The following is a 26,707-nucleotide window of genomic DNA, read 5'->3' as shown; positions in this document are numbered from 1 at the left end:
GTACTGACCTGGGTGTTTGAGCTGTATTGTCCTTTATTCTCGTGCTGTTGCGCTTCTGCCACGCCCTCTGCTCATCCTTGTTGCTGTTCTGTCCTTCTGGTTGGTGTGGGGCTGTTGGAAGGTGCCTGTTCCTGACCACTGTGCTGAATGGTGTTCGTGGTGCCAGCCTCGTCGCCACTGTAATGTTATCTCCTTGCCCCCACACTATGCACTGAGCCTCTGTGCGTTGGATAACTTATTTATTCAACTTATCATAAAGCAAATGTGAGTATTAGGGCGCCGAGCGTCTGCACTGCTCTCGCTCCGGTCGCCGACCTCTCTCTCGCTGTTCGCGCCTTCCCGCAATGTCCTCTTGCTCATGCGTGCGCCCCACCCTCTAGTCTATAGCGTGACGCGTCATCGCGTACACGCTCATAGACTAGAGCGCACACTACAGTCTTCAGAGCCAGTGTATGCAGAAACCCTGTCTGCTGTATCACAAACCAGCCCAGCCAATTCAGACGCGGGAACATCTTCTTGCATCACAACTTTCCTGGCGTCACTCTTTCGCTTCAGTCTCATGTTCTGGTCATGAACGAGGACTACTTCAACTTCCCCTACATAAAGCAAGTAACAATTTAGAATGAATTGTGTCATTCTGTTTTTAACTCATGTGTGCAATCCATAGGCTTTTTTTGGAGTTTCTGAAATCGAGGTGTGTTTCCTCATGTCAATTCTGTTCAATCTATAGGTACTTTCATTAAGACAGAAGGTAATTGTGAGTGGGGTCTACCAGTATACTAACGAGTTCTGCTCCTCATATGTTCCTACCTCTTGTTGCATTATATGTTCATATATCTTTTTTGATAATTGGGTCATTCTGTTTTTAACTCATGTGTGCAATCCATAGGCTTTTTTTGGAGTTTCTGAAATCGAGGTGTGTTTCCTCATGTCAATTCTGTTCAATCTCTAGGTACTTTCATTAAGATAGAAGGTAATTGTGAGTGGGGTCTACCAGTATACTAACGAGTTCTGCTCCTCATATGTTCCTACCTCTTGTTGCATTATATGTTCATATATCTTTTTTGATAATTGGGTCATTTTGTTTTTAACTCATGTGTGCAATCCATAGGCTTTTTTTGGAGTTTCTGAAATCGAGGTGTGTTTCCTCATGTCAATTCTGTTCAATCTATCGGTACTTTCATTAAGACAGAAGGTAATTGTGAGTGGGGTCTACCAGTATACTAACGAGTTCTGCTCCTCATATGTTCCTACCTCTTGTTGCATTATATGTTCATATATCTTTTTTGATAATTGGGTCATTTTGTTTTTAACTCATGTGTGCAATCCATAGGCTTTTTTTGCAGTTTCTGAAATCGAGGTGTGTTTCCTCATGTCAATTCTGTTCAATCTATAGGTACTTTCATTAAGACAGAAGGTAATTGTGAGTGGGGTCTACCAGTATACTAACGAGTTCTGCTCCTCATATGTTCCTACCTCTTGTTGCATTATATGTTCATATATCTTTTTTGATAATTGGGTCATTCTGTTTTTAACTCGTGTGTGCAATCCATAGGCTTTTTTTGGAGTTTCTGAAATCGAGGTGTGTTTCCTCATGTCAATTCTGTTCAATCTATAGGTACTTTCATTAAGACAGAAGGTAATTGTGAGTGGGGTCTACCAGTATACTAACGAGTTCTGCTCCTCATATGTTCCTACCTCTTGTTGCATTATATGTTCATATATCTTTTTGGATAATTGTGTCATTTTGTTTTTAACTCATGTGTGCAATCCATAGGCTTTTTTTGGAGTTTCTGAAATCGAGGTGTGTTTCCTCATGTCAATTCTGTTCAATCTATCGGTACTTTCATTAAGATAGAAGGTAATTGTGAGTGGGGTCTACCAGTATACTAACGAGTTCTGCTCCTCATATGTTCCTACCTCTTGTTGCATTATATGTTCATATATCTTTTTGGATAATTGTGTCATTCTGATTTTAACTCATGTGTGCAATCCATAGGCTTTTTTTGGAGTTTCTGAAATCGAGGTGTGTTTCCTCATGTCAATTCTGTTCAATCTATAGGTACTTTCATTAAGATAGAAGGTAATTGTGAGTGGGGTCTACCAGTATACTAACGAGTTCTGCTCCTCATATGTTCCTACCTCTTGTTGCATTATATGTTCATATATCTTTTTGGATAATTGTGTCATTCTGATTTTAACTCATGTGTGCAATCCATAGGCTTTTTTTGGAGTTTCTGAAATCGAGGTGTGTTTCCTCATGTCAATTCTGTTCAATCTATAGGTACTTTCATTAAGACAGAAGGTAATTGTGAGTGGGGTCTACCAGTATACTAACGAGTTCTGCTCCTCATATGTTCCTACCTCTTGTTGCATTATATGTTCATATATCTTTTTTGATAATTGGGTCATTTTGTTTTTAACTCATGTGTGCAATCCATAGGCTTTTTTTGGAGTTTCTGAAATCGAGGTGTGTTTCCTCAGGTCAATTCTGTTCAATCTATAGGTACTTTCATTAAGATTGAAGCAGAAAAGTGTTCACAGTGTGGGATGTCGTTTCTTCTGTCTTTGGATAGTAAGAGTTGCTTCTTTGTTTGACTGTCGACGACTTTGAACTGCTTTTTTTGCTTGGACCCGCTGTAGGCTGAACTCACATATCGCGCCTTTTATGTTCTTAAAGTATGCATTTCGTTTGGTCTTCAGTATCTTGGGATGCTGTGATGAGGGGTCAGATGTCCATCTGCCTTATGTCATTTGCATAGCATGCTTGTCTTCATTGAGGCTGCCATTCTACCATGGGTTCTAACTCGGGGCACTTCATGACAGATGGCTGTTCCTTTTGACATGCATCACAAACTTTAATCTGCAAATACATAATTGCGATGCTCAGTTAAACATGTCTGATTATAAAGAAACGCTCACATTAGAGCAGATCATAGTACAAAAAAAAGGAAAAAATAAAGAAGATTTACATTCAACATAAGAAATTGAAATAACAGGATACAATAACACTCACCCATTCTTTGATATGAGTTGACATATCGGGCCAAAAAAACAACCTTGTAAATCTTTGTTTCTTATTTATTATCGTTGATAGATGGACATTTGCTCCATACCTTTAACGATGTGAAGAGAAAAGTTGTTGTTGGTGGTGAAGCTGCCAGAAATATATGTCATGAATTTCATTCTTCGACATTTGGTGGTCATTCTGGTATTAATAAGACACAGCGAAGCATCAGTGGGGCGGCTTCAGTGAGTATTGACTTAATAGACTCGGTGTAGTGATCAGTCAGTGATTAAACATCTGAGGTCACAGGATTGGGAAGGATGCGATTGGTGTCTTTTTTTATGTGATGTTAACTTGTGTGGGTTGTGCCGCGATTGTTTTAACCTTTTTCAAATATGTAGAGGGTGATAATGTGGCGGTCTGACCAATCACAGGGTTTGATTTCCCCTATTTGGGTTCGGTCTTTGTGATGATGTCAACAAGTATGGAGCCTTTGCCGTGTGTTGTGATGTTGCATATTTTGATGTGGTCACATGATTCCCATTTATTTAGTTGTTCAGAGTTTTATACAGCGCGAACAAGATCCTTACAGATATCAGAGCGCTTCACAAAGACAGGGTAGGGGCAGTAGGAGTGAACAGAGACAATGTGAGCAATGTAGTAGTCACTTACATGGTGGGGAAAAGGTAACATACATGAAACATATCACAATACAATCAGGTAAACAAGTAATATAAGACGGTATAAGTCATTGATCCCACTACAGGGATGACTTTAAGCTTGTACAGCAGTTTGGAATTAGCCGAGTCCACGATGGTAGGTTGGACATTGAGTGCTGTTAGATTATTGAGCCATGTTTGGGTGGTGGAAGTTTTCGTTGGGGGTGAGATGAGTAGGAACTCGGTTTTCAGAGCATTTACTTTGAGGTTATTATCTGCCAGCCAAGATTGAGTGTTAATACGCATGGAGTTCAGATGTTTGATATCTACCAGAGATTGTAGCTTTAGGTAGAGTTGTGTGTTGTCGGCGTACATATTGAATTGGACATTGGAAGCTTGGAGCAAGGTGGAGAGCGGTTCCATGGCGAGGTTGAACAGTGTGGGGGAGAGGGAGGATCCTTGTGGGACGCCTAGATCTGCAGTCACAGGTGTGGATAGCACATTGTCAATCTTGAACTTCTGTGATCGATTGTGAAGGAAGGACGAAAACCATTTGAGAACAGTGCCCGATAGACCCATTCTAGTGCTTAGCAGCTCCAGCAAGTTCTCATGTTTGACCGTGTCAAATGCTGACGAGAGGTCAAGAAGGATGAGGAGGCAGTACTCATTGCGATCAAGGATTTGGAGGGCGTCATCAATTATGTGTGTCATATGTTCCGTTCGGAAGCCTGATTGATGAGGGTTGAGGAGGTCAAATTGGTCAATGTGTTTAGTTAGTTGTAGTTGGACACATTTTTGTACCACTTTGGTGATCTTGGTGATGGGCCGTAGATCGATCCATGCTATCTTCCAAAGTACGGGCCCCTCCTGGGCATGTACTTGTGTTGTCTGATTTCAAAAGTACATGCACCTTATTGATTTTATTCGGAAGTTCCATTGTGTTTCAATTGGGCAAGCTGTCACATGATTCCCATAAATCGATACATGCCATGTTCCTAAGTACGGGCCCCTTCTGGGGCTATACTTGTATAATCTGATTTCCAAAATACGGCCCGCTCCAGGGCCTGTACTTGTATTGTCCAATTTCCTAAGTACGGGCCCCCTCTGGGCCTGTACTTGTATAGTGTGATTTCCTAAGGACGGGCACCTTTTGGCCCTGCACTTTCTTGGTTTGATTTCACAAGTAAGGTTCCTGAATTTTGCCCGTATTTTTATTAATGTTCATTGCCAAGTCCAACTGAGGTTGTGAAAGACTTCACTAATTTACAAAATGTAAAATCAAGTTTGCTAGAAATATCAGCCATACATCTTCCAAGAAAGAGAGTTAGTGGTATTGCAAAATACTAGGCGTTCCACCAGAAAAGGTGGCGTTTTGGAGCACAGATTTTCAGGACCCTACACTGTTTCATAACTACAAGGGATGCGTGTATAGATAATGAATGCTAAAAAAAAGTATTAAGTAGAACTTTTAATTTGGACATGTTAAGGCCTTACAATGTAAACAAACCAGGTAGTTTTTGGTTCTAGTACATTCCTTACCTAATATTCATGGTGTTTTTATCCGCAGCTTTGCTAATTTCACTTTTGAAGTGACATGAACAGACTTGTTCTGAACACGCTCCTCATGCTCCTTAAAAAACCATACTAATTGACTATTCAGAGCAAATGTTATGTTTTTATTTGCTATAATGAACAGTAATAGTTGGTCTTCTGTGCTTCAATCATGTCCTGCAGCTCTCCGACTGTCACCATCACCTTTCCCAGAAGCGCAAAATGTTTGTACTCCAATTCACATTTCATCGTCTCCAGTGCGGCTCGCCCCTTCTCCAGCACCGCTAGCCCCGTCTGTAGCACGTCTCGCCCCTTCTGTACAAGTACTTGTAGAGTCTGATTACCTAAGTACGGGCCCCTTCTGGGCCTGTACTTGTATAGTCTGTTTTCCTAAGTACGGGCCCCTTCTGGGCCTGTACTTTTCTTGTGATTTCCAAAGTACGGGCCCCTCCTGGGCCTGTACTTGTCTTGTCTGAATTCAAAAGTAAATGCTGTACATTGATGTTCTTCTGCAGTTCCATAGTATTTAAAATGGGCAATTAGTAATCTAATTCCCATAAATCGATACATGCTATCTTCCAAAGTACGGGCCCCTCCTGGGCCTGTACTTGTCTTGTCTGGATTCAAAAGTACAAGCTCTACATTGATGTTCTTCTGCAGTTCCATAGTATTTAAAATGGGCAATTAGTAATCTGATTCCCATAAATCGATACATGCTATCTTCCAAAGTACGGGCCCCTCCTGGGCCTGTACTTGTGTTGTCTGAATTCAAGAGTACGGGCCCCTCCTGGGCCTGTACTTGCGTTGTCTGATTTCAAGAGTATGGGCCCCTCCTGGGCCTGTACTTTTATTGTCTGATTTCAAAAGTACATGCACCTTATTGATTTTCTTCGGAACTTCCATTGCGTTTCAATTGGGCAAGCTGTCACATGATTCCCATAAAGCGATACATGCCATGTCCCTAAGTACGGGCCCCTCCTGGGCCTGTACTTGTGTTGTCTGATTTCAAGAGTACGGGCCCCTCCTGTGCCTGTACTTGCGTTGTCTGAATTCAATTCCCAAAGCTCCTCACAAGTACTGACCTGTACATACTCCTTCATATCTGCAGACTCACCATCGTTCTGCTCCATTGCTTCTTGACTTGAAAATTGTTTTTTTTTTTTACTTATTCTGCCGCCAAGAGTCACTGTTGTTTCTTGGCTTTCTACATTCAGAAGACGCTTCAACCTCGGTGTGCTAAGGGGGCGACTGTAGACTGGATCTCCGTTGAGCTGTGTCCCGTTCCCCTGCACAGGATCCATTTTTCTGTTCCATGACAAAAGGGCCTATTTTGCAAGATTTCCAATGGCATTTATTGTTTGCTTACGGTCCATTTAGTATTCTAGTGTTCAAATTACAGAGCACAGATTTGCAACTCCATTGCCAAGCACAGCTGAGACTGTCACAAAATTCATGATCATTTTGGACAACTTGAGGCTAGCGTTTCATCCTTTGATGGAAAACAGGATAGAAGAAAAGATTATTAGTCTTCCAACTCAGTCAGAGATGTGTTTGTCTATTCATTCAATTCATTCAGTTCGAACTCAAGACCCTTTTCTGATAAGTGTTGTTCCTGTCGACTTCAATTCAAAATACAGCCCCTTTCTGAGCTGTTTCCGGTCCTTTTAATTGGCCATTGTCAAATGCTGTGCGCTTGCACTCCAGGCACCCGCATCTGGCTATCTGGTTCCGTTGGATGTTACTCTTTTGCATTTATTGTTTAAACTCTATTAAATCAACTGAAGCCAATTGGTTGCCTGGAGTCTTGGCCGCCTTTTTGCCTTCAAGCTCTTTCTTAAAGTTTTATTGTGAATGTGTTTATGCCACAGTTCACGTATCAATTAATGGCTGTATGAGGCAAATCCATGGGAGTTCGTGTGAATTCAAACGATACACAAAACAATACTATCCGTTTGGCGGAAGTATTTAGTCTTACTTGGATTTTGTTTGCTCAAAAGCAACATATCTGTGTAGTGAGGTTACAAACCAAACAGGACACATTATGTCTTCATTCTTTTTTACTGGTGTCAGTACTCGTTGTGTTGATAACCAATTGTTCACCGGCTTGTTTTCACATGCCAAGCACAGCTGAGGCAGTCACAAAAATCATGATCATTTTGGACAACTTGAGACCAGCATTTGAATAGTATGGGTTCTTGTCTGATTTCCTAAGTACGGGCCCCTCCTGGGCCTGTACTTGTCTGATTTCCTAAGTACGGGCCCCTCCTGGGCCTGTACTTGTGTTGTCTGATTTCAAGAGTACGGGCCCCTCCTGGGCCTGTTCTTGCGTTGTCTGAATTCAATTCCCAAAGCTCCTCACAAGTACTGACCTGTCCATACTCCTTCATATCTGCAGACTCACCATCGTTCTGCTCCATTGCTTCTTGACTTGAAAATGGTTTTTTTTTCTACTTATTCAAGAGTATGGGCCCCTCCTGGGCCTGTACTTGTTTGATTTACTAAGTACGGGCCCCTCCTGGGCCTGTACTTGTCTGATTTACTAAGTACGGGCCCCTCCTGGGCCTGTACTTGTCTGATTTCCTAAGTACGGGCCCCTCCTGGGCCTGTACTTGTGTTGTCTGAATTCAAGAGTACGGGCCCCTCCTGGGCCTGTACTTGTCTGATTTCCTAAGTACGGGCCCCTCCTGGGCCTGTACTTGTGTTGTCTGATTTCAAGAGTACAGGCCCCTCCTGGGCCTGTACTTGCGTTGTCTGAATTCAATTCCCAAAGCTCCTCACAAGTACTGACCTGTCCATACTCCTTCATATCTGCAGACTCACCATCGTTCTGCTCCATTGCTTCTTGACTTGAAAATGGTTTTTTTTTCTACTTATTCAAGAGTATGGGCCCCTCCTGGGCCTGTACTTGTCTGATTTACTAGGTACGGGCCCCTCCTGGGCCTGTACTTGTCTGATTTACTAAGTACGGGCCCCTCCTGGGCCTGTACTTGTCTGATTTCCTAAGTACGGGCCCCTCCTGGGCCTGTACTTGTGTTGTCTGAATTCAAGAGTACGGGCCCCTCCTGGGCCTGTACTTGTCTGATTTCCTAAGTACGGGCCCCTCCTGGGCCTGTACTTGTCTGATTTCCTAAGTACGGGCCCCTCCTGGGCCTGTACTTGTCTGATTTCCTAAGTACGGGCCCCTCCTGGGCCTGTACTTTTCTTGTCTGACAGAGCACAGCTTTGCAACTCCATTGCCAAGCACAGCTGAGGCTGTCACAAAATTCATGATCATTTTGGACAACTTGAGACTAGCGTTTTATCAATTTTTGGAAAACAGGATAGAAGAAAAGATTTTTAGTCTTCCAACTCAGTCAGAGATGTGTTTGTCTATTCATTCAATTCTTTCAATTCAAACTCAAGATCCTTTTGTGAAAAGTGTTTTTCCTGTCGATACTCAACACTACTATCCGTTTGGAAGTATTTAGTCTTGCTTGGATTTTGCTTGCTCAAAAGCCACATATCTGTGTAGTGAGGTTACAAACCAAACAGGAAACATTATGTTGTCATTCTTTTTTACTGGTGTCAGTACTCGTTGTGCTGATAACCAATTGTTCACCGGTTTGTTTTCCATTACCAAGCACAGCTAAGGCAGTCACAAAAATCATGATCATTTTGGACAACTTGAGGCCAGCATTTGAATAGTATGGGTTCTTGTCTGATTTCCTAAGTACGGGTCCCTTCTGGGCCTGTACTTTTCTGGTCTGCTTTCCTAAGTACGGGTCCCTTCTGGGCCTGTACTTTTCTGGTCTGTTTTCCTAAGTACGGGCCCCTTCTGGGCCTGTACTTTTCTTGTGATTTCCAAAGTACGGGCCCCTCCTGGGCCTGTACTTTTCTTGTATGATTTCCAAAGTACGGGCCCCTCCTGGGCCTGTACTTGTCTGATTTCCTAAGTACGGGCCCCTCCTGGGCCTGTACTTTTCTGGTCTGACTTCCTAAGTACGGGCCCCTCCTGGGCCTGTACTTGTCTTGTCTGATTTCAAAAGTACATGCTCTATATTGATGTTCTTCTGCAGTTCCATCGTGTTTAAATTGGGCAATTAGTAATATGATTCCCATAAATCGATACATGCTATCTTCCAAAGTACGGGCCCCTCCTGGGCCTGTACTTTTCTTGTCTGATTTCAAGAGTACGGGCCCCTTCTGGGCCTGTACTTGTATAGTCTGATTTCAAAAATACATTCTCTATATTGATGTTCTTCTGCAGTTCCATCGTGTTTACATTGGGCAATTAGTAATATGATTCCCATAAATCGATACATGCTATCTTCCAAAGTACGGGCCCCTCCTGGGCCTGTACTTTTCTTGTCTGATTTCAAAAGTACATGCTCTACAATGATGTTCTTCTGCAGTTCCATCGTGTTTAAATTGGACGATTAGTAATATGATTCCCATAAATCGATACATGCTATCTTCCAAAGTACGGACCCCTTCTGGGCCTGTACTTTTCTGGTCTGCTTTCCTAAGTACGGGTCCCTTCTGGGCCTGTACTTTTCTGGTCTGTTTTCCTAAGTACGAGCCCCTTCTGGGTCTGTACTTTTCTTGTGATTTCCAAAGTACGGGCCCCTCCTGGGCCTGTACTTTTCTTGTATGATTTCCAAAGTACGGGCCCCTCCTGGGCCTGTACTTGTCTGATTTCCTAAGTACGGGCCCCTCCTGGGCCTGTACTTTTCTGGTCTGATTTCCTAAGTACGGGCCCCTCCTGGGCCTGTACTTGTCTTGTCTGAATTCAAAAGTACAAGCTCTACATTGACGTTCTTCTGCAGTTCCATAGTATTTAAATTGGGCAATTAGTAATCTGATTCCCATAAATCGATACATGCTATCTTCCAAAGTACGGGCCCCTCCTGGGCCTGTACTTGTGTTGTCTGAATTCAAGAGTACGGGCCCCTCCTGGGCCTGTACTTGTGTTGTCTGAATTCAAGAGTACGGGCCCCTCCTGGGCCTGTACTTGCGTTGTCTGGATTCAAAAGTACAAGCTCTACATTGATGTTCTTCTGCAGTTCCATAGTATTTAAAATGGGCAATTAGTAATCTGATTCCCATAAATCGATACATGCTATCTTCCAAAGTACGGGCCCCTCCTGGGCCTGTACTTGCGTTGTCTGATTTCAAGAGTACGGGCCCATCCTGGGCCTGTACTTGTCTTGTCTGAATTCAAAAGTAAATGCTGTACATTGATGTTCTTCTGCAGTTCCATAGTATTTAAAATGGGCAATTAGTAATCTGATTCCCATAAATCGATACATGCTATCTTCCAAAGTACGGGCCCCTCCTGGGCCTGTACTTGTGTTGTCTGAATTCAAGAGTACGGGCCCCTCCTGGGCCTGTACTTGTGTTGTCTGAATTCAAGAGTACGGGCCCCTCCTGGGCCTGTACTTGCGTTGTCTGATTTCAAGAGTACGGGCCCATCCTGGGCCTGTACTTGTATTGTTCAAAAGACGTATCAATATAGTTGTGTGTCAACGGGATCGGGACAGGTCCAGAAATTCATCAATGATGGAAATCCATGACAAAACGAGTACAGACAAACGATCCCATGACAGGGACCCAACACTACAATAAGTTTTGTGCAAGTATTTAGTCTTAGTTTGCTATTCAGCCCAAAACAACTTAACTTTGTAGTAGGTTGATCTGACCCATTATATACATTTTTCCACCCAAATGGTGTCAGTACTCTATGTGGTGATGCTAAATTGATATGCCACAACGAGTCACTGTTCTTTTATGACTTGTACGGTCACAAGACATTTAAATATTGGTGTGTGAGAACATGATGACGGTCAACTTTCAACATGTACTGTCTCCTTGATGTATAATACTTTTTAATTTGCGTCGATCTCTTCCAATTTAAAAAACTAAAAATCAATCTTTTCAATGTCAAAAATTCTTCTCTAACATCAACCGTGGTTAGATGATAAGGGCTTTTTGGAGTGAGGGGTGGGCCTTTTAGGCCACTAGATGCTTGACCTTGGCGATTATCTTATTGTCTTCTTAAAACTATGCTTCTTTTTGTTCACCTTGAAAAATGTAGAGACCTGCTTACTCCCGTTTTGCTCCGAATTTCTTGTAGTGTTGTCTAATGTCTAATATGTTTTCTCCCAAGATGTGCTGTTATTAATGGTGTTGAGTTTGTAAACACTCGTGATGTAGTTTTGAAGCACAGATGGATTGACTTTAAACTGATAGTATCCAGCATGTACATCCAGTGTAATATATTTTTTAATGAAAAAGATTTATATGATTTGCAAAATGAGAGTACTTGTTGCCGAGTGTTCATATGAACATGCTCTGACTGTATGGTTAGTTGGAACTATCTTTACACTATCAGTAATTAAAATCATTAGACACTTTATGCACACCTCACAAGTACTGACCTGTCCATAACATTACATAATAATGTTCTTTCAATTGAGGTTCATTAAGAAATCTAGGCGGATGGGTTGGTGATCCTTGTCAGTCGACCTGTCAGATATTCACCTTCTGCTTGAAGTATCCAATATGCAACACTACACTATATTTATGACATGCATTTTAAAAAATATATTTTACTTGCACATTCAGTCATTATGGTTGTATACAAATTGTTATAGACGGCAATGTAGGTCTTTAATGTCATTGAAAGTGACAATGTAGAATGGCAGAGAAGACAGACAATGTCATTATTTTTAATTGCTCCGTGGTAATTAGAATATAAATACACAGATCTCCACTAATACGAATGTAATGCTACTGATGTGTGCCTTTAACCATAAAAAGGATTTATGGTAAGCGACAAATATTATAATTGGGTACTTTATTTCAATGAACGCGAGTATTCTTTAGAGAAAGAATAGTTTCACATTTCAAGTAAGGTGCATGTATATTATCGGAAGGTGGGTCTTAAAAACATTATTTACTTTTGATTTAAATTAATAGGTACACTTGACTAGATTACCTTTAATGCTTGAGTCATAAGGACTAAACGTATTGAACTATCAAATTGAGAGAGGTAGCTAACAGTAAGAAACTGCATAACACATTTGCAACGGCCATGGCTACCGCTGTAGACTCCAGTACCTCGAATGCAATTTGGAAGTGAAAGTGCTTTTTATTTTTGGATTAACCCATGCTTTCTTTTTACAGAATGCCCCCAGCGGCCCTTACGTGTGATTTAGGCCTTAGCAAATGAGAATTTTTTGTATTGTTACACTTACAAAGTGTCCAAGTTTCATTCACTAACATATACATCGAAGAATATTAAAGTGTTCATAATTCAATTACAACCATCTCTAAATTGATGCAAAGAAAAGAAAATATACCCTTGAAAAAATATCTTGACACAGCGACCATGGTAATGTACAGCCGAACATGCAAAAGCGATACTTACTGTGTAAGTGACTGTTTAACATATGTAACATATAGCAGTACTAAGAAAAGATGACAGTAATTAACCAATGTTAAACATTGAAAGTATTTTTACCTGCTCTGTTTTTTCAGTGTTTGGAGACATCATATTCTCAAATTAAAAGTAAACAGAGGTTTTCCGAATTGTTAAAAATAGTATTACTTATTTGTGGGCCCACAAATTTTGTTGTGAAGTACAGAATTGGATTTTTAAATTTTACTGTTGGAATTGCTAATTTTGAATGGATTGTGACTTGATACATTCTAAACAATTCTTTACTGTAATGTTTGTGTTTGTGATGTATGATGTAAAATTATTATTTATTATGCTATTATTAAATGAATGTAATTGGTACATGTGGAAATTATTAAAAGAAATGAAATAAAGAATAATTAAAAATAAATATTTTGACTTTATGATCTTTTTGATACGCAATATGCATGGAGATGGTGCATTCAATTGTTGTGAAACGTACAAGCAGACTGCAAATAAAGAACATTGCAGAAAGGTGAAAAGAAACTACTTTAATAATTTTGTGATTAATATGGCATGCAGAGATAGCAAATGAAGCATCATCACATCCTTCTTGTTTTTTATCAAGAATGGTGATTGAGGTGTAGAAAGTACAATTTGCACGATAACCGAAAGAAAAACAAGAAGAATGGCCATTGGAGGGATTATAATAATGGGTACGCACAAGTTGTTGTCTACTAATGATTATGAAGTGGTGGATGCAACATACACTGAGAGGGCAACGACAAAAGAATTATACAAATTTGGACTGTGAGGAGAAAACACTGGACAAGTAAGACGTTAAGTCTAGAAATTCAATGGAGTACTTTCTTAGTAGTCATTAACGTTCTGTACTAAGGGTATCTCTGTTATAGTCACAGCATGAACAATAACTGCAATTAAAACACTAGCCAGAGTAATTTAGATTACGCAAGGGCTCCATACAAATAGGCAAGAATATTCATTAGATTACAAGTATAACAGACATAAGCCTACTACAAAACTGTCATTACAAATAACAAATAAATGCATACATTTTTCAAACAATCAACTCAACATAAACCACAAGCACCACGGGGAGCAGAAATCCTACCTGCTCCGCATCAACCCCAGCCGAGCCCTAGCCAAGGCACAACAAACAACTTGAACAGGCCTGTATAAGCTCCCTTTGGAGTTAGGGGGTACATAAAGCACCACGGGGAGCAGAAATCCTACCTGCTCTGCATCAACCCCAGCCGAGCCCTAGCCAAGGCACAACAAACAACTTGAACAGGCCTGTATAAGCTCCCTTTTGGAGTTAGGGGGTACATAAAGCACCAGGGGGAGCAGAAATCCTACCTGCTCCGCATCAACCCCAGCCGAGCCCTAGCCAAGGCACAACAAACAACTTGAACAGGCCTGTATAAGCTCCCTTTTGGAGTTAGGGGGTACATAAAGCACCACGGGGAGCAGAAATCCTACCTGCTCCGCATCAACCCCAGCCGAGCCCTAGCCAAGGCACAACAAACAACTGGAACAGGCCTGTATAAGCTCCCTTTGGAGTTAGGGGGTACATAAAGCACCACGGGGAGCAGAAATCCTACCTGCTCCGCATCAACCCCAGCCGAGCCCTAGCCAAGGCACAGCAAACAACTTGAACAGGCCTGTATAAGCTCCCTTTGGAGTTAGGGGGTACATAAAGCACCACGGGGAGCAGAAATCCTACCTGCTCCGCATCAACCCCAGCCGAGCCCTAGCCAAGGCACAGCAAACAACTTGAACAGGCCTGTATAAGCTCCCTTTGGAGTTAGGGGGTACATAAAGCACCACGGGGAGCAGAAATCCTACCTGCTCCGCATCAACCCCAGCCGAGTCCTAGCCAAGGCACAGCAAACAACTTGAACAGGCCTGTATAAGCTCCCTTTGGAGTTAGGGGGTACATAAAGCACCACGGGGAGCAGAAATCCTACCTGCTCTGCATCAACCCCAGCCGAGCCCTAGCCAAGGCACAACAAACAACTTGAACAGGCCTGTATAAGCTCCCTTTGGAGTTAGGGGGTACATACAGCACCACGGGGAGCAGAAATCCTACCTGCTCTGCATCAACCCCAGCCGAGCCCTAGCCAAGGCACAACAAACAACTTGAACAGGCCTGTATAAGCTCCCTTTTGGAGTTAGGGGGTACATAAAGCACCAGGGGGAGCAGAAATCCTACCTGCTCCGCATCAACCCCAGCCGAGCCCTAGCCAAGGCACAACAAACAACTTGAACAGGCCTGTATAAGCTCCCTTTGGAGTCAGGGGGTACATAAAGCACCACGGTGAGCAGAAATCCTACCTGCTCCGCATCAACCCCAGCCGAGCCCTAGCCAAGGCACAACAAACAACTTGAACAGGCCTGTATAAGCTCCCTTTGGAGTTAGGGGGTACATAAAGCACCACGGGGAGCAGAAATCCTACCTGCTCCGCATCAACCCCAGCCGAGCCCTAGCCAAGGCACAACAAACAACTTGAACAGGCCTGTATAAGCTCTCTTTGGAGTTAGGGGGTACATAAAGCACCACGGGGAGCAGAAATCCTACCTGCTCTGCATCAACCCCAGCCGAGCCCTAGCCAAGGCACAACAAACAACTTGAACAGGCCTGTATAAGCTCCCTTTGGAGTTAGGGGGTACATAAAGCACCACGGGGAGCAGAAATCCTACCTGCTCCGCATCAACCCCAGCCGAGCCCTAGCCAAGGCACAACAAACAACTTGAACAGGCCTGTATAAGCTCTCTTTGGAGTTAGGGGGTACATAAAGCACCACGGGGAGCAGAAATCCTACCTGCTCTGCATCAACCCCAGCCGAGCCCTAGCCAAGGCACAACAAACAACTTGAACAGGCCTGTATAAGCTCCCTTTGGAGTTAGGGGGTACATACAGCACCACGGGGAGCAGAAATCCTACCTGCTCTGCATCAACCCCAGCCGAGCCCTAGCCAAGGCACAACAAACAACTTGAACAGGCCTGTATAAGCTCCCTTTTGGAGTTAGGGGGTACATAAAGCACCAGGGGGAGCAGAAATCCTACCTGCTCCGCATCAACCCCAGCCGAGCCCTAGCCAAGGCACAACAAACAACTTGAACAGGCCTGTATAAGCTCCCTTTGGAGTTAGGGGGTACATAAAGCACCACGGGGAGCAGAAATCCTACCTGCTCCGCATCAACCCCAGCCGAGCCCTAGCCAAGGCACAACAAACAACTGGAACAGGCCTGTATAAGCTCCCTTTGGAGTTAGGGGGTACATAAAGCACCACGGGGAGCAGAAATCCTACCTGCTCCGCATCAACCCCAGCCGAGCCCTAGCCAAGGCACAACAAACAACTGGAACAGGCCTGTATAAGCTCCCTTTGGAGTTAGAGGGTACAGAAAGCACCACGGGGAGCAGAAATCCTACCTGCTCTGCATCAACCCCAGCCGAGCCCTAGCCAAGGCACAACAAACAACTTGAACAGGCCTGTATAAGCTCCCTTTGGAGTTAGGGGGTACATACAGCACCACGGGGAGCAGAAATCCTACCTGCTCTGCATCAACCCCAGCCGAGCCCTAGCCAAGGCACAACAAACAACTTGAACAGGCCTGTATAAGCTCCCTTTTGGAGTTAGGGGGTACATAAAGCACCACGGGGAGCAGAAATCCTACCTGCTCCGCATCAACCCCAGCCGAGCCCTAGCCAAGGCACAACAAACAACTGGAACAGGCCTGTATAAGCTCCCTTTGGAGTTAGAGGGTACAGAAAGCACCACGGGGAGCAGAAATCCTACCTGCTCTGCATCAACCCCAGCCGAGCCCTAGCCAAGGCACAACAAACAACTGGAACAGGCCTGTATAAGCTCCCTTTGGAGTTAGAGGGTACAGAAAGCACCAGGGGGAGCAGAAATCCTACCTGCTCTGCATCAACCCCAGCCGAGCCCTAGCCAAGGCACAACAAACAACTTGAACAGGCCTGTATAAGCTCCCTTTGGAGTTAGGGGGTACATACAGCACCACGGGGAGCAGAAATCCTACCTGCTCCGCATCAACCCCAGCCGAGCCCTAGCCAAGGCACAACAAACAACTTGAACAGGCCTGTATAAGCTCCCTTTTGGAGTTAGGGGGTACATAAAGCACCACGGGGAGCAGAAATCCTACCTGCTCCGCATCAACCCCAGCCGAGCCCTAGCCAAGGCACAACAAACAACTGGAACAGGCCTGTATAAGCTCCCTTTGGAGTTAGAGGGTACAGAAAGCACCACGGGGAGCAGAAATCCTACCTGCTCTGCATCAACCCCAGCCGAGCCCTAGCCAAGGCACAACAAACAACTGGAACAGGCCTGTATAAGCTCCCTTTTGGAGTTAGGGGGTACATAAAGCACCACGGGGAGCAGAAATCCTACCTGCTCCGCATCAACCCCAGCCGAGCCCTAGCCAAGGCACAACAAACAACTGGAACAGGCCTGTATAAGCTCCCTTTGGAGTTAGAGGGTACAGAAAGCACCACGGGGAGCAGAAATCCTACCTGCTCCCCAACAACCCCAGCCGAGCCCTAGCCAAGGCACAACAAACAACTTGAACAGGCCTGTATAAGCTCCCTTTGGAGTTAGGGGGTACATAAAGCACCACGGGGAGCAGAAATCCTACCTGCTCTGCATCAACCCCAGCCGAGCCCTAGCCAAGGCACAACAAACAACTTGAACAGACATGTATAAAGTGCCTTTCGATTTAGGTAGTACACAAAACCACAGGGAGCTTAAATACTTCCTGCTACCCATCAACACAAGCAAAACCCTAGTCAAGGCACAATGGCACACTAGAACAGGCCTGTATAAGCTCCTTTTTGAGTTACCGGGTACAGGAAAAAACAGTATAACAACTAAGTCTAATAAGGCCACCAGCGTTGCGTATTTTTATCTTCATTTGATTTTGACTTACGACTGACTCCTCCTCCAAAGACACCTCCAAATCTAATTCACAGCCTCGCTATCATCTGAAGGAAGTCCTCCCATTATTGAAAAGTCTATTGTCCAGGACTACGGAAGTTCCTTCCGAGTGTGTTCTGGTAGTTTGAATGTTTACCATTTTTCCAGTATTATCCTTGTACCTGTGATGGTAGCCTTTTGTAACTTGCACATGTCACTTTTCTCTTGTAACACACTGTTTGCTACCTCTCACATTTTGTTTGCTTTAGATACTTGCACCAGTGCCACCATTGCCACCATTGCCTACGTAAAGTTTGTTGTTGTGCTGGAGTGTCTGCGATTTATTGCAGAATTATACCTCTACTTGTACATTGTATGCTTTTGTAACCTGCACACATATCACTTTATTCTCCTGAAATGTAACGATTGGTACCTCAAGTCTTTTCGTTGCTCACTATTGTCAGTTTTGATCATGTAATTTAAGGTTTTTTATTTTTATTTGCTCATTTGCAATTGTTTCCTCTTGTATCATTGACGGTCCTCTTGTGAAGCACTCTGACACCTTCGGGTAAAGTCCGCGCTATATAAAAACTCATAAATAACTAAATACATAAATAAAAAAATTTAAAAAGTACAAGTTGCAACTATGCCGACACCCGGGATTGAACCAGGGTCCTCTAGCTCTGCAGTCGAACGCTCTACCAACTAAGCTATTAAAGCTTGCTTGAATCAAAGAGTTGCGCGCCTGCCTTTTTGTCTCACTGCGCCATGAAGCCTCGTGCACCGAGCCAGCCACAGACTACAGCTGAAAAAGGCGCAACACCACCAGTACGCCGCTTCTTATTATTGTATTTTAACTCCACCGTGGCCATCGAGGGAAGGCAAACATGGCCGGAGGGACCGCACTGATATAAAACTCGAAGCTTCAAATAACCGGGAAAAAGTACCATGCCATCGGGGGAGTAAAACCTAGTCAAAGGGGCCGCTCTGTCAATGTAGGCAAAACTCTGCAGAGTACACCGCGCGGGGGCCGCCCGCCCTAAATAACCAAAAAAAGCAAATGGCGTACGCAAAAAATTTCGCCAATTCTTCTAGTACACTGAAGCACGAGAACCGCTCCTCCCCCATGGCGTAGGGGGTACAAAGCGCCATGGAGGAGCGACGGCGAATACCTCGGTGTTGAGATTTGCTACACTGAAGCACGCGAACCGCTCCTCCCCCATGACGTAGGGGGTACAAAGCGCCATGGGGGAGCGACGGCGAATAGCTCGGTGCTGAGATTTTCTGCACCCCGTGACGTAGGGGGGACATAGCCACATGGGGGTACAATGCTTCTCAGAACACCGGCAGGCCAGAAAGCCTGGCAGCCAGGGGATGCTGGGAATCAGCCCAGGATGCCCTTGACAGCTCCCCGACCGGAAATGGCCGGCCCCTGGCCCTCGCTTGCCGGGGACACTACTCCCCTGCAGCCTAAGGCCTATAGATAGGTTTGGCAGTTCGGGGCCGGGCGGGGCGGGCAGAGAAGGAAAAGGACTCTGTATTTTTCTTCTTGCTCAGAGAAGCCAAGGGCATTGTCCACTTCTCTGCCTGCCTGCCTGCCTGCCTGCCTGCCTGCCTGCCTGCCTCCCTCCCTCCCTCCCTCCCACTGACTTGCTGGGAACCTTCTTCCATTCGTTCCCCAGTGAAATGGATCCAAAACCAATGAAAGTCTGCTGCTGGAAAAACAGTATTTTTCCGATGTTTGTCTCTTTTCAAAGTGCAGCGTCTGGAGGAGAAGGGGGAAAAAAAAGAAAGATTTTTTTTTTTAAAAGTCCGAAAAAAATAAAAATAAATAAATAACGCCCGGCCCGGGTGCGGCAAAGGGGCATATAAGTCAAATAAATACATAAATAAGGCAAGACACGGTGACCAGTTTGCTTTTATTCACACGCAAACACAATGGCGCCACTTTACAGGGTTTGGTAGTGAAGCGCTACTCTCGTTTTCTCGTCTATTTTTCAACAGCATTGTTTTCCCCGGGTGGGGAAGTGCACCATTCCTGGAGGTACTGCAATACCAGGTTGATGCGTGGAGTGGACAGAGCAAGCTCCTATTCCATCTCCCTGTTCCAAAAATCAATTTAATATATGGTCCCCAGATAGAGGACGCATCAGATATTAAACTGATAAGAACAGATTTTTTTGGGGGGGGGGGGGATATACTTTATTTAAAAATGTTTGTCTGTCACAGGTATATGTTAACCAATCCCATTTCTGGGTGGCATAATTTTTAACTGGACTAGGTGTTGCACGCAGGCAGGGACCTGTCAGTTTTCCATCTAGATATATGTTTCATTGTAAGAAAGCACTTTTATGCTAAAGTGTATTCCTAGAGTTTTTAGTTTAGCCATTCTGCCCATTTTTTTGTTTCCATATTTTTTCTGCTTCTTGTTTGCCTTGTTTTTTAATATCCACATAATAAAAAAACATTACTTTATCCAGTGCAATGTTCATACAGTCTTTGGTGGAAAAGGTCTTGTGTTGGTAGACTCCTAGGTTTCTTGTTGTCCATAGATATAATTTCCAACAGTAGGTTGTGTTTGTCTTTGGCACATGTTGTGGGGAAGCCATACAGGATAAGTTCGTAGCTTATGTTGTTCTGTCCTGTGATCCCTTTTATCAGGGAACCTATGGTTTTCCATGTTTGTTGCGCAAAATAGCAGTTCCAGAGGAAGTGAATTACTGATTCCTCCGCTGTACAATTGTCTCTTGGGCAGGTGGAGTCTTTTGATAGTCCTCTTTTATGTTGAAAGCTTTTCACTGGTAAAGCCTTGTGGATGGTCAGCCATGCGAGGTCCTTTTGGCTATTGGTGATCTCCTTACTGTTCGCCATTGTCCATGCTTTTTTGGAGAGTTTTTCGTTTAGATTGTTTGCTGGCGTCAGAGCTTCTTTCTTTTGTATGGCTTCCTTCAGGGCCTTTCTATATGTGAAGTCCTCTGGTTCTAGTTGTATCTTCTTCATGGTTTTCAAAAAGTCAGCAATTATGTTATACATTTTTAGTTGGACAAAAGCTGTAGGCAGTCTGTTGTCTTGTTCTATGAGCTTTGCTGTTCTAAAGATGTTTGCGACTCCATATCTGATGAAGTGTTTGGCAATGTTTCTTTTCTCTCTAATTGCATTTAGGCTTAAGCTGTTGTATGTGACAAGGAAGAATAAGTATAGGTTTGGAACTCCCTTGCCCCCATTTTCTAGGCTTTTGTAGACAATCTCCCTTTTTAGTTTCTCCATTTTGGAGGACCAAAAATAAATCACAAATGTTTTTTTGCAGACTCTTTAGTGTCTCTTTGGAGGGGGGAAAGATCACGGCATAGTAAAGCATCAAAGGGAGCAGGACAGCTTTAATTACTAAAATCTTCCCTACTAGGCTTAAGGATCTACTCTTCCATAAACCAACTTTTTGGTTTATCTTTTTTTTAACTTCTACCCAGTTGTCTTCTCCTGAGGTGTCCTCCGAAAAACCTGACTCCTAGTATCTTTGTTGGTTGTTTGGTGGTTTGGACTGGTATTTTGGCCAAATTGTTCCAATTTCCCACTGTGAGGCAGGTCGTTTTTCCTAGGTTTAGTTGTACTCCTGATGCTTGTGCAAAAATGTTGCAGTGTAGGATTGTTCTTGAAACTGACTGTGGGTCCGGGCATACTATGGTTATGTCGTCCATATAAGCCATGCATTTAGCTTTATTTCCTCCCGCCCCCGGGACAAAAATTCCTTTTATTACTTTATTTTTTCTCAGGCTTGCTAGTAGTGGTTCTAGGGCGCAGATGAAGAGCGCTGGTGACAGTGGGCAGCCCTGTCTGACTCCCGTGCCTATTTGTACCTCTTTGGAGAGGTGGTTGTTTACCTGGAATGCGCTGGTGGCGTTAGTGAATAGTAGTCCTATTATCTTTGTGAAGCCTGGTGGAAAGCCCATGTGGTGGAGGACTTTAAACATGTATGCGTGGGAGACGCTATCGAATGCTTTTTGAAGGTCTAGTGAGAGGACCCCTAGTGGCGAGTTTTTCTCTAGCGCCATCCAAATGGCATCTCTTATAGTGATCCGGCTGTCCCATGATTTCTTACCAGGGACCGCACAGGTTTGGTCTGGGTGGATGACTGTGGAAGAGGTGTGGCGCCGCGGCCAGGGCGACTGACGCTGGAATCTGGGGACTACGGTTCGATCCCCGGCTCCGGCGGCAGGTCAGCCCAGCACCATGTGACTCTGGGCACTAGCTCGCTTAATCTTCCCGACGGCCCCCCAGCGCCTAGAGACCCTTACGGGTGATTGTGCGCTTTACAAATGTGGACTTTACTTTACAAATGTGGACTTTATTTGAGTACCTTTTTAATTCTGTTTGTCATTAGTTTGCTTAGGATTTTGCTATCTACATTGAGGAGTGTAATGGGCCTCCAATTTAAAAGGCATTCTTTGTCACCTTTTTTTGTAGATTAGGGTCACCACTCATTCTAGGAAGGATGGTGGGAGGTTCTTTTCTTCTGCTGCTTTATTGAGCATTACAATGAAATCTCTCGCTATAGTATCCCAGAAGGTTTTGTAAAATTCCCAGGGTAAGCCGTCTTTCCCTGGGGCAGAGTTTTTTGGTGTCTGGGCGAGTGCTTATAAGAATTCCTGACCTTCAAAGGGTTTTTCTAGGAAGAGTTTTGCCTCTTTTGACAAGTTTCCTTCTAAATTTTGTAGGAAATCATTTCCTGTATTTTCCTCTATTTCTTTTTCTTTGTAGAGGTTTTTAAAGAATTCTGCCGTTATTTCTAGCATTTGCTCCACTTTATTTGTTACCTTTCTATTTTTATCTTTCAGGCCTACGAAGAAGGGGAAAAATGCATTGCATTTTTCCCCTTCTTCGTATTCTTTGACTTGTGAGTTAAAGATGGTCTCTCTACCTTTTTGTAGGTACCATTTCTGATGTTTTCCCTAGTTTTTGTCATCTCCTCCTTTATTTGTACTCCTGCGTCCTGTAGTTCTATCAGTAAGGCTAGTTTCTCTTGGTGGTCTTTAAAATCAGATCTTTGTTGGGCAGCTCTCTCCCTTCCTATGTTTGAGAAGAAGGTTTTGGTTTGTTTTTTAACAAATTCCCACCATAGGGTGAGGTTTTGGACGTTTTTCTTTTGCTTCCCCCATTTGTTATATTGCCTTTGGAATGCTGTTTGTATCTCTTCTTCAGATAAAGCTGAGGTGTTTAGCTTCCAATAACGTTTTCCTTTGTGGGATACTTGGGAGAGTTGGCATTCTGTTATGAGCGTTTGGTGGTCAGTGAGGCAGCTATCATCTAGTTTTGATGCTATGCATTCTATTTGTCTGGTTGCAAAGATAAAGTCTATTCTGGATGTAGTGTTCCCATCTCCAGATAGCCATGTGTATCCCGTTGTGTTCGGGTTACAGAGGGAGTATGAGTCTTGGAGGTTGAAGTTGTTTATCATATATTTTAGGGTTTTGGATGTAATATCCAGTTTGTACTGCATTGAGGATCCATATCTGTCTCCTGGTGTCAGGATGCAGTTGAAATCTCCCGCCATGAGGCATGGTTGGTTGCCAGTTAGAAAGAAGTTTAGATTTTCCAGCAGTTCCTTCTTTTCATTCTTTTTTGCATGGGCATATTTATGATTTTAAAGATATTTTCTTTGTAATTTACTATTAGCATTTGTGCTCTCCCTGGTGAGATTATAGTTTCTTGTATTATTTGAGGGTGGTTGTTTGTAAAGAGGATCCCCACTCCTGCCCAAAAGGAAAGCCCCAAAGGCCATTCTTTTTTTATATGCCTGTATTCATCAGCATAAGGTAGGCCGCATTCTTGTAGGCATATGATGTCTACTTTTAGGGTTGTGCAGTATTGGAATATTGCTGCTCTATTTGTTGGGTTTCTCAACCCTCTAACGTTTAGGGAGGCTATTGTTATAGCCATTATTATTATTGTCCACATCATTTTAATTTTTATATGCTATCAAATATCTCATTCCCCTGTTGGAGGATTGAGACATTTTCAAAGGTTGTTATATTTTCATCTTCATTGCTGAAGTAGATTGGGCTGTCGCATGGTGGCCCTTCTTTCTGTTGGTTTCCCTCCTCTAGGATGAGGCCCTTTTGTTTTTCTGTATCAGATAGACCTTCCATGTGGGGGTCTTCTGAGTCTGTTAAGTTCGCCAGGCTACTAAATCTAGAGCCTGGGCATTGTGAACTTCCGATTTGGTTGGTGGCATTTCTTTTGTTTTTGTTTAGTGAGGCCATTTGTGAAAAAAGGGTTCTTTCTTACTTTTTTCTTTGCTATCTGTCTCGCTGATACTCTCAACACTCATTTCTCTGATCTTTGTGTGCTTATTGTGTCCTCATAATCTGAGCCTGATTCAGTTAGGTTAGTTTTATTTGGGGCTTCTTCTGCTTCTACCAGTCTTGCTTTTTTTCTGTTTGGTTTTCATTCCCTACTTCTTTATCTACTTCTCCCTCTTCCATTTTTTCCTCTAGCTGTGTCTGGGGGTCTATTGACTGCGTGATGTGGGGGCTCCCTGTGTCTTGTGTCACTGCGAAGAGCCATTCTGGATTATAACTATCCAAAGAATGTTTCTTGGTGTCTTGGGTATCCTCATTCGTGCCAGTTAAGTCTATTGTGACTACCTCTACAGTCTGTTTTACTATCAGGTTTGTTTCTGTTTGGTATTCTTCTGGTGTTTCCTGTACTACTTGTGTGGGTGTGTGGGCCTCATCTTTTTCCACCTGTGGGGTTGGCTGTATGTGTGGCGTTGGTTTCCAGTTTCCCTATTTTCTGTGATTTCTTCTGCCTGTTTTTTCTTTTCTGTCTCAGGATTTTTTTTGTAGGTTTCCCTTTTCTGCTACCTGTTCCTGGTATTTGGGCATATCTCTATTTGGGCAGTTTTTGTAAAGGTGGTTGTTCCCCCCGCATAGATTACATTTTTGGGGGGCTTTACAGTCTTGTGCCATGTGTCCCTTTTTCCCGCAGTTTCTGTATATATCTCCTGGGCACCACTCTTTAATGTGCCCGAACTCTAAACATGCTCTGCAAAAGTTTGGTTGTCCTGGGAAGTATAGGAACCCTCTATTTAGCCCTATTGAGAAGTTAAGTGGGGGGTGTTTTGTCCCTCCTATTCCTTCCTCAACTGCTTCCAGGGTGACTATATACCTACGCTTTCCATTCCAGATGCACCACTAATTTTTTAGTTCACTACCTCCCCTTACAGTCTGGCAGTACCTACGTAGGAAATTGGCAATTTCTGTTGGGGAAGCGAAGGAGTTGTACATATGTACGGTTATGGGTATTTCTCTGGGTGCGGATAGGGGGGTGATGGTGTATCCTTCTAATTCTTCATTATCCATATAACCAGTTAGATTAAAAAGGCGCCTGGGGGCTCACTGTTTAGAAAATCGTCTCCCTCTTGTTGTTGATAGTGTGGTCTTTATGCTGGGAAATGGTGCGTGCCCCCTGGCCGTGCACCAGCCGGTGCGCCTGGGGGCTCGCTTGCCTTTTCTAGTGCTCTTTGGTCCTCGCATGCCCCCTGGCTGAGCACCTGCCTGGTGCACGTGGGGGGGCTCGCTATTCTGTTCTTTTTTGCTCCTTTCTCGTGATTTTGCCCCAAGGTGCGTGCCCCCTGGCCGAGCACTTGAAAAGTGCGCCAGGGGGCTCACGGTATCTCTTCCTTTGTCTTGCGGGTCTTTTTGGTTCAGGGAGCATGCCTGGGGGCTCGCTTTATTGTTTGCTGCTTCCTCCCGCTGGAGGGAGCCTCTGAGTAGTCACAGTCTCAGCTTTGACAAAGGAGCCGTGAGGTGATCTTCTTGCGTGCCCCCTGGCCGAGCACCATCCGGTGCGCCTGGGGGCTCGCGGTTTGTGTCCCAGCTGGCAGAATCTCTGGAATGCGTTTTTCCTTCTGCTGGAGTCTCCCCGGGCCAAGCACCTAGGGGGGTGCGCCTGGGGTGTCTCCAGTGACTGCGGCCCGAAATTCCTCTGGCGAGTGAAAAAATTATTTCCCGCTTTCTGCGGGGTATCCTCGGGCCGAGCACCGCTCGAATTCCTTGTGCCTCCTCCCACTACCCCGTGTGCTTTCCCAGCTCACCTGGTCCTGTCCGTGTGGTCCAGGTGTTCCGAAGTGGGGCAGTAGTGAATCTCCGCGATTGAGTGTCCCCGAGCGGTGCACTATCCTAGTGCGCCCGGGGTCACTCGAAAAAGTCTCCATGGCCACGCAGCTATGTGGCCGGCTGGCCAGAAAGCCTGGCAGGCAGGGGATGCTGGGAATCAGTCCAGGATGCCCTGGACAGCTCCCTGACCGGAAATGGCCGGTCCCTCGCTTTCCGGGGACACTGCTCCCCTGCAGCCTATGGCCTATAGATAAGGCTTGGCCGTTCGTAGCCGTTTGGGGCGGGCAGAGAAAGAAAAGGACTCTGTATTTTTCTTCTTGCTCAGAGAAGCCAAGGGCAGTGTCCACTTCTCTGCCAGCCTGCCTTACTCCCTCCCTCCATCCATCTATCCATCCTACTGACTTGCAGGGAACCTTCTTCCATTCCTTCCCCAGTGAAATGGATCCAAAACCAATGAAACTCTTCTGCTGGAAAAAGTCTTTAAAACGCAAAAAATAAATAAATAAATAACGCATGGCCCGGATGCCGCAAAGTGGAACATAAGTCAAATAAATACATAAATAAGGCAAGACACGGTGCCCAGTTTGCTTTTATTCACACGCAAACACGTCTTTTCTCGTCTATTTTTCAACAGCATTGTTTTCCCCGGGTGGGGAAGCGCACCATTCCTGGAGGTACTGCAATACCAGGTTGATGCGTAGAGTGGACAGAGCAAACTCCTATTCCATCTCCCTGTTCCAAAAATCAATTTAATATATGGTCCCCAGATAGAGGACGTATCAGATATTAAACTGATATATATTTTTTTTTTCTAAAAATATACTTTATTTAAAGTTATTTGTCAGGTTTACATTTTAAGCAGTCCCTTATATTTGGGTGCTGTACATTTAACCATTCTCAAAGATAAGCACGTAGGCTATCTTTTGTGGTTTTCCATCAAGATTTTTCATTTAACCCATCCAGACCAATTCCTGATTTTCCAGGTTTCCTTTGCCCATTCTTGCCCAAATCTATGGGTGTCT

General features: G+C 44.1%; 2 pseudogenes; both read right to left on the bottom strand.

Annotated features, from left to right (window-relative positions):
• Positions 1-19,593: 19,593 nt before the first annotated feature.
• LOC144764370 (U2 spliceosomal RNA) lies at positions 19,594-19,768 on the bottom strand (annotated as a pseudogene).
• Positions 19,769-26,337: 6,569 nt separating this feature from the next.
• Positions 26,338-26,506, bottom strand: LOC144764453 (U2 spliceosomal RNA; annotated as a pseudogene).
• Positions 26,507-26,707: the final 201 nt, after the last annotated feature.

The sequence above is a fragment of the Lissotriton helveticus genome, chromosome 6 (genome assembly GCF_964261635.1).
Source record: "Lissotriton helveticus chromosome 6, aLisHel1.1, whole genome shotgun sequence".
Classification (NCBI taxonomy): Eukaryota; Metazoa; Chordata; class Amphibia; order Caudata; family Salamandridae; genus Lissotriton; species Lissotriton helveticus.
This window is presented reverse-complemented; position numbering and strand designations above follow the sequence as displayed.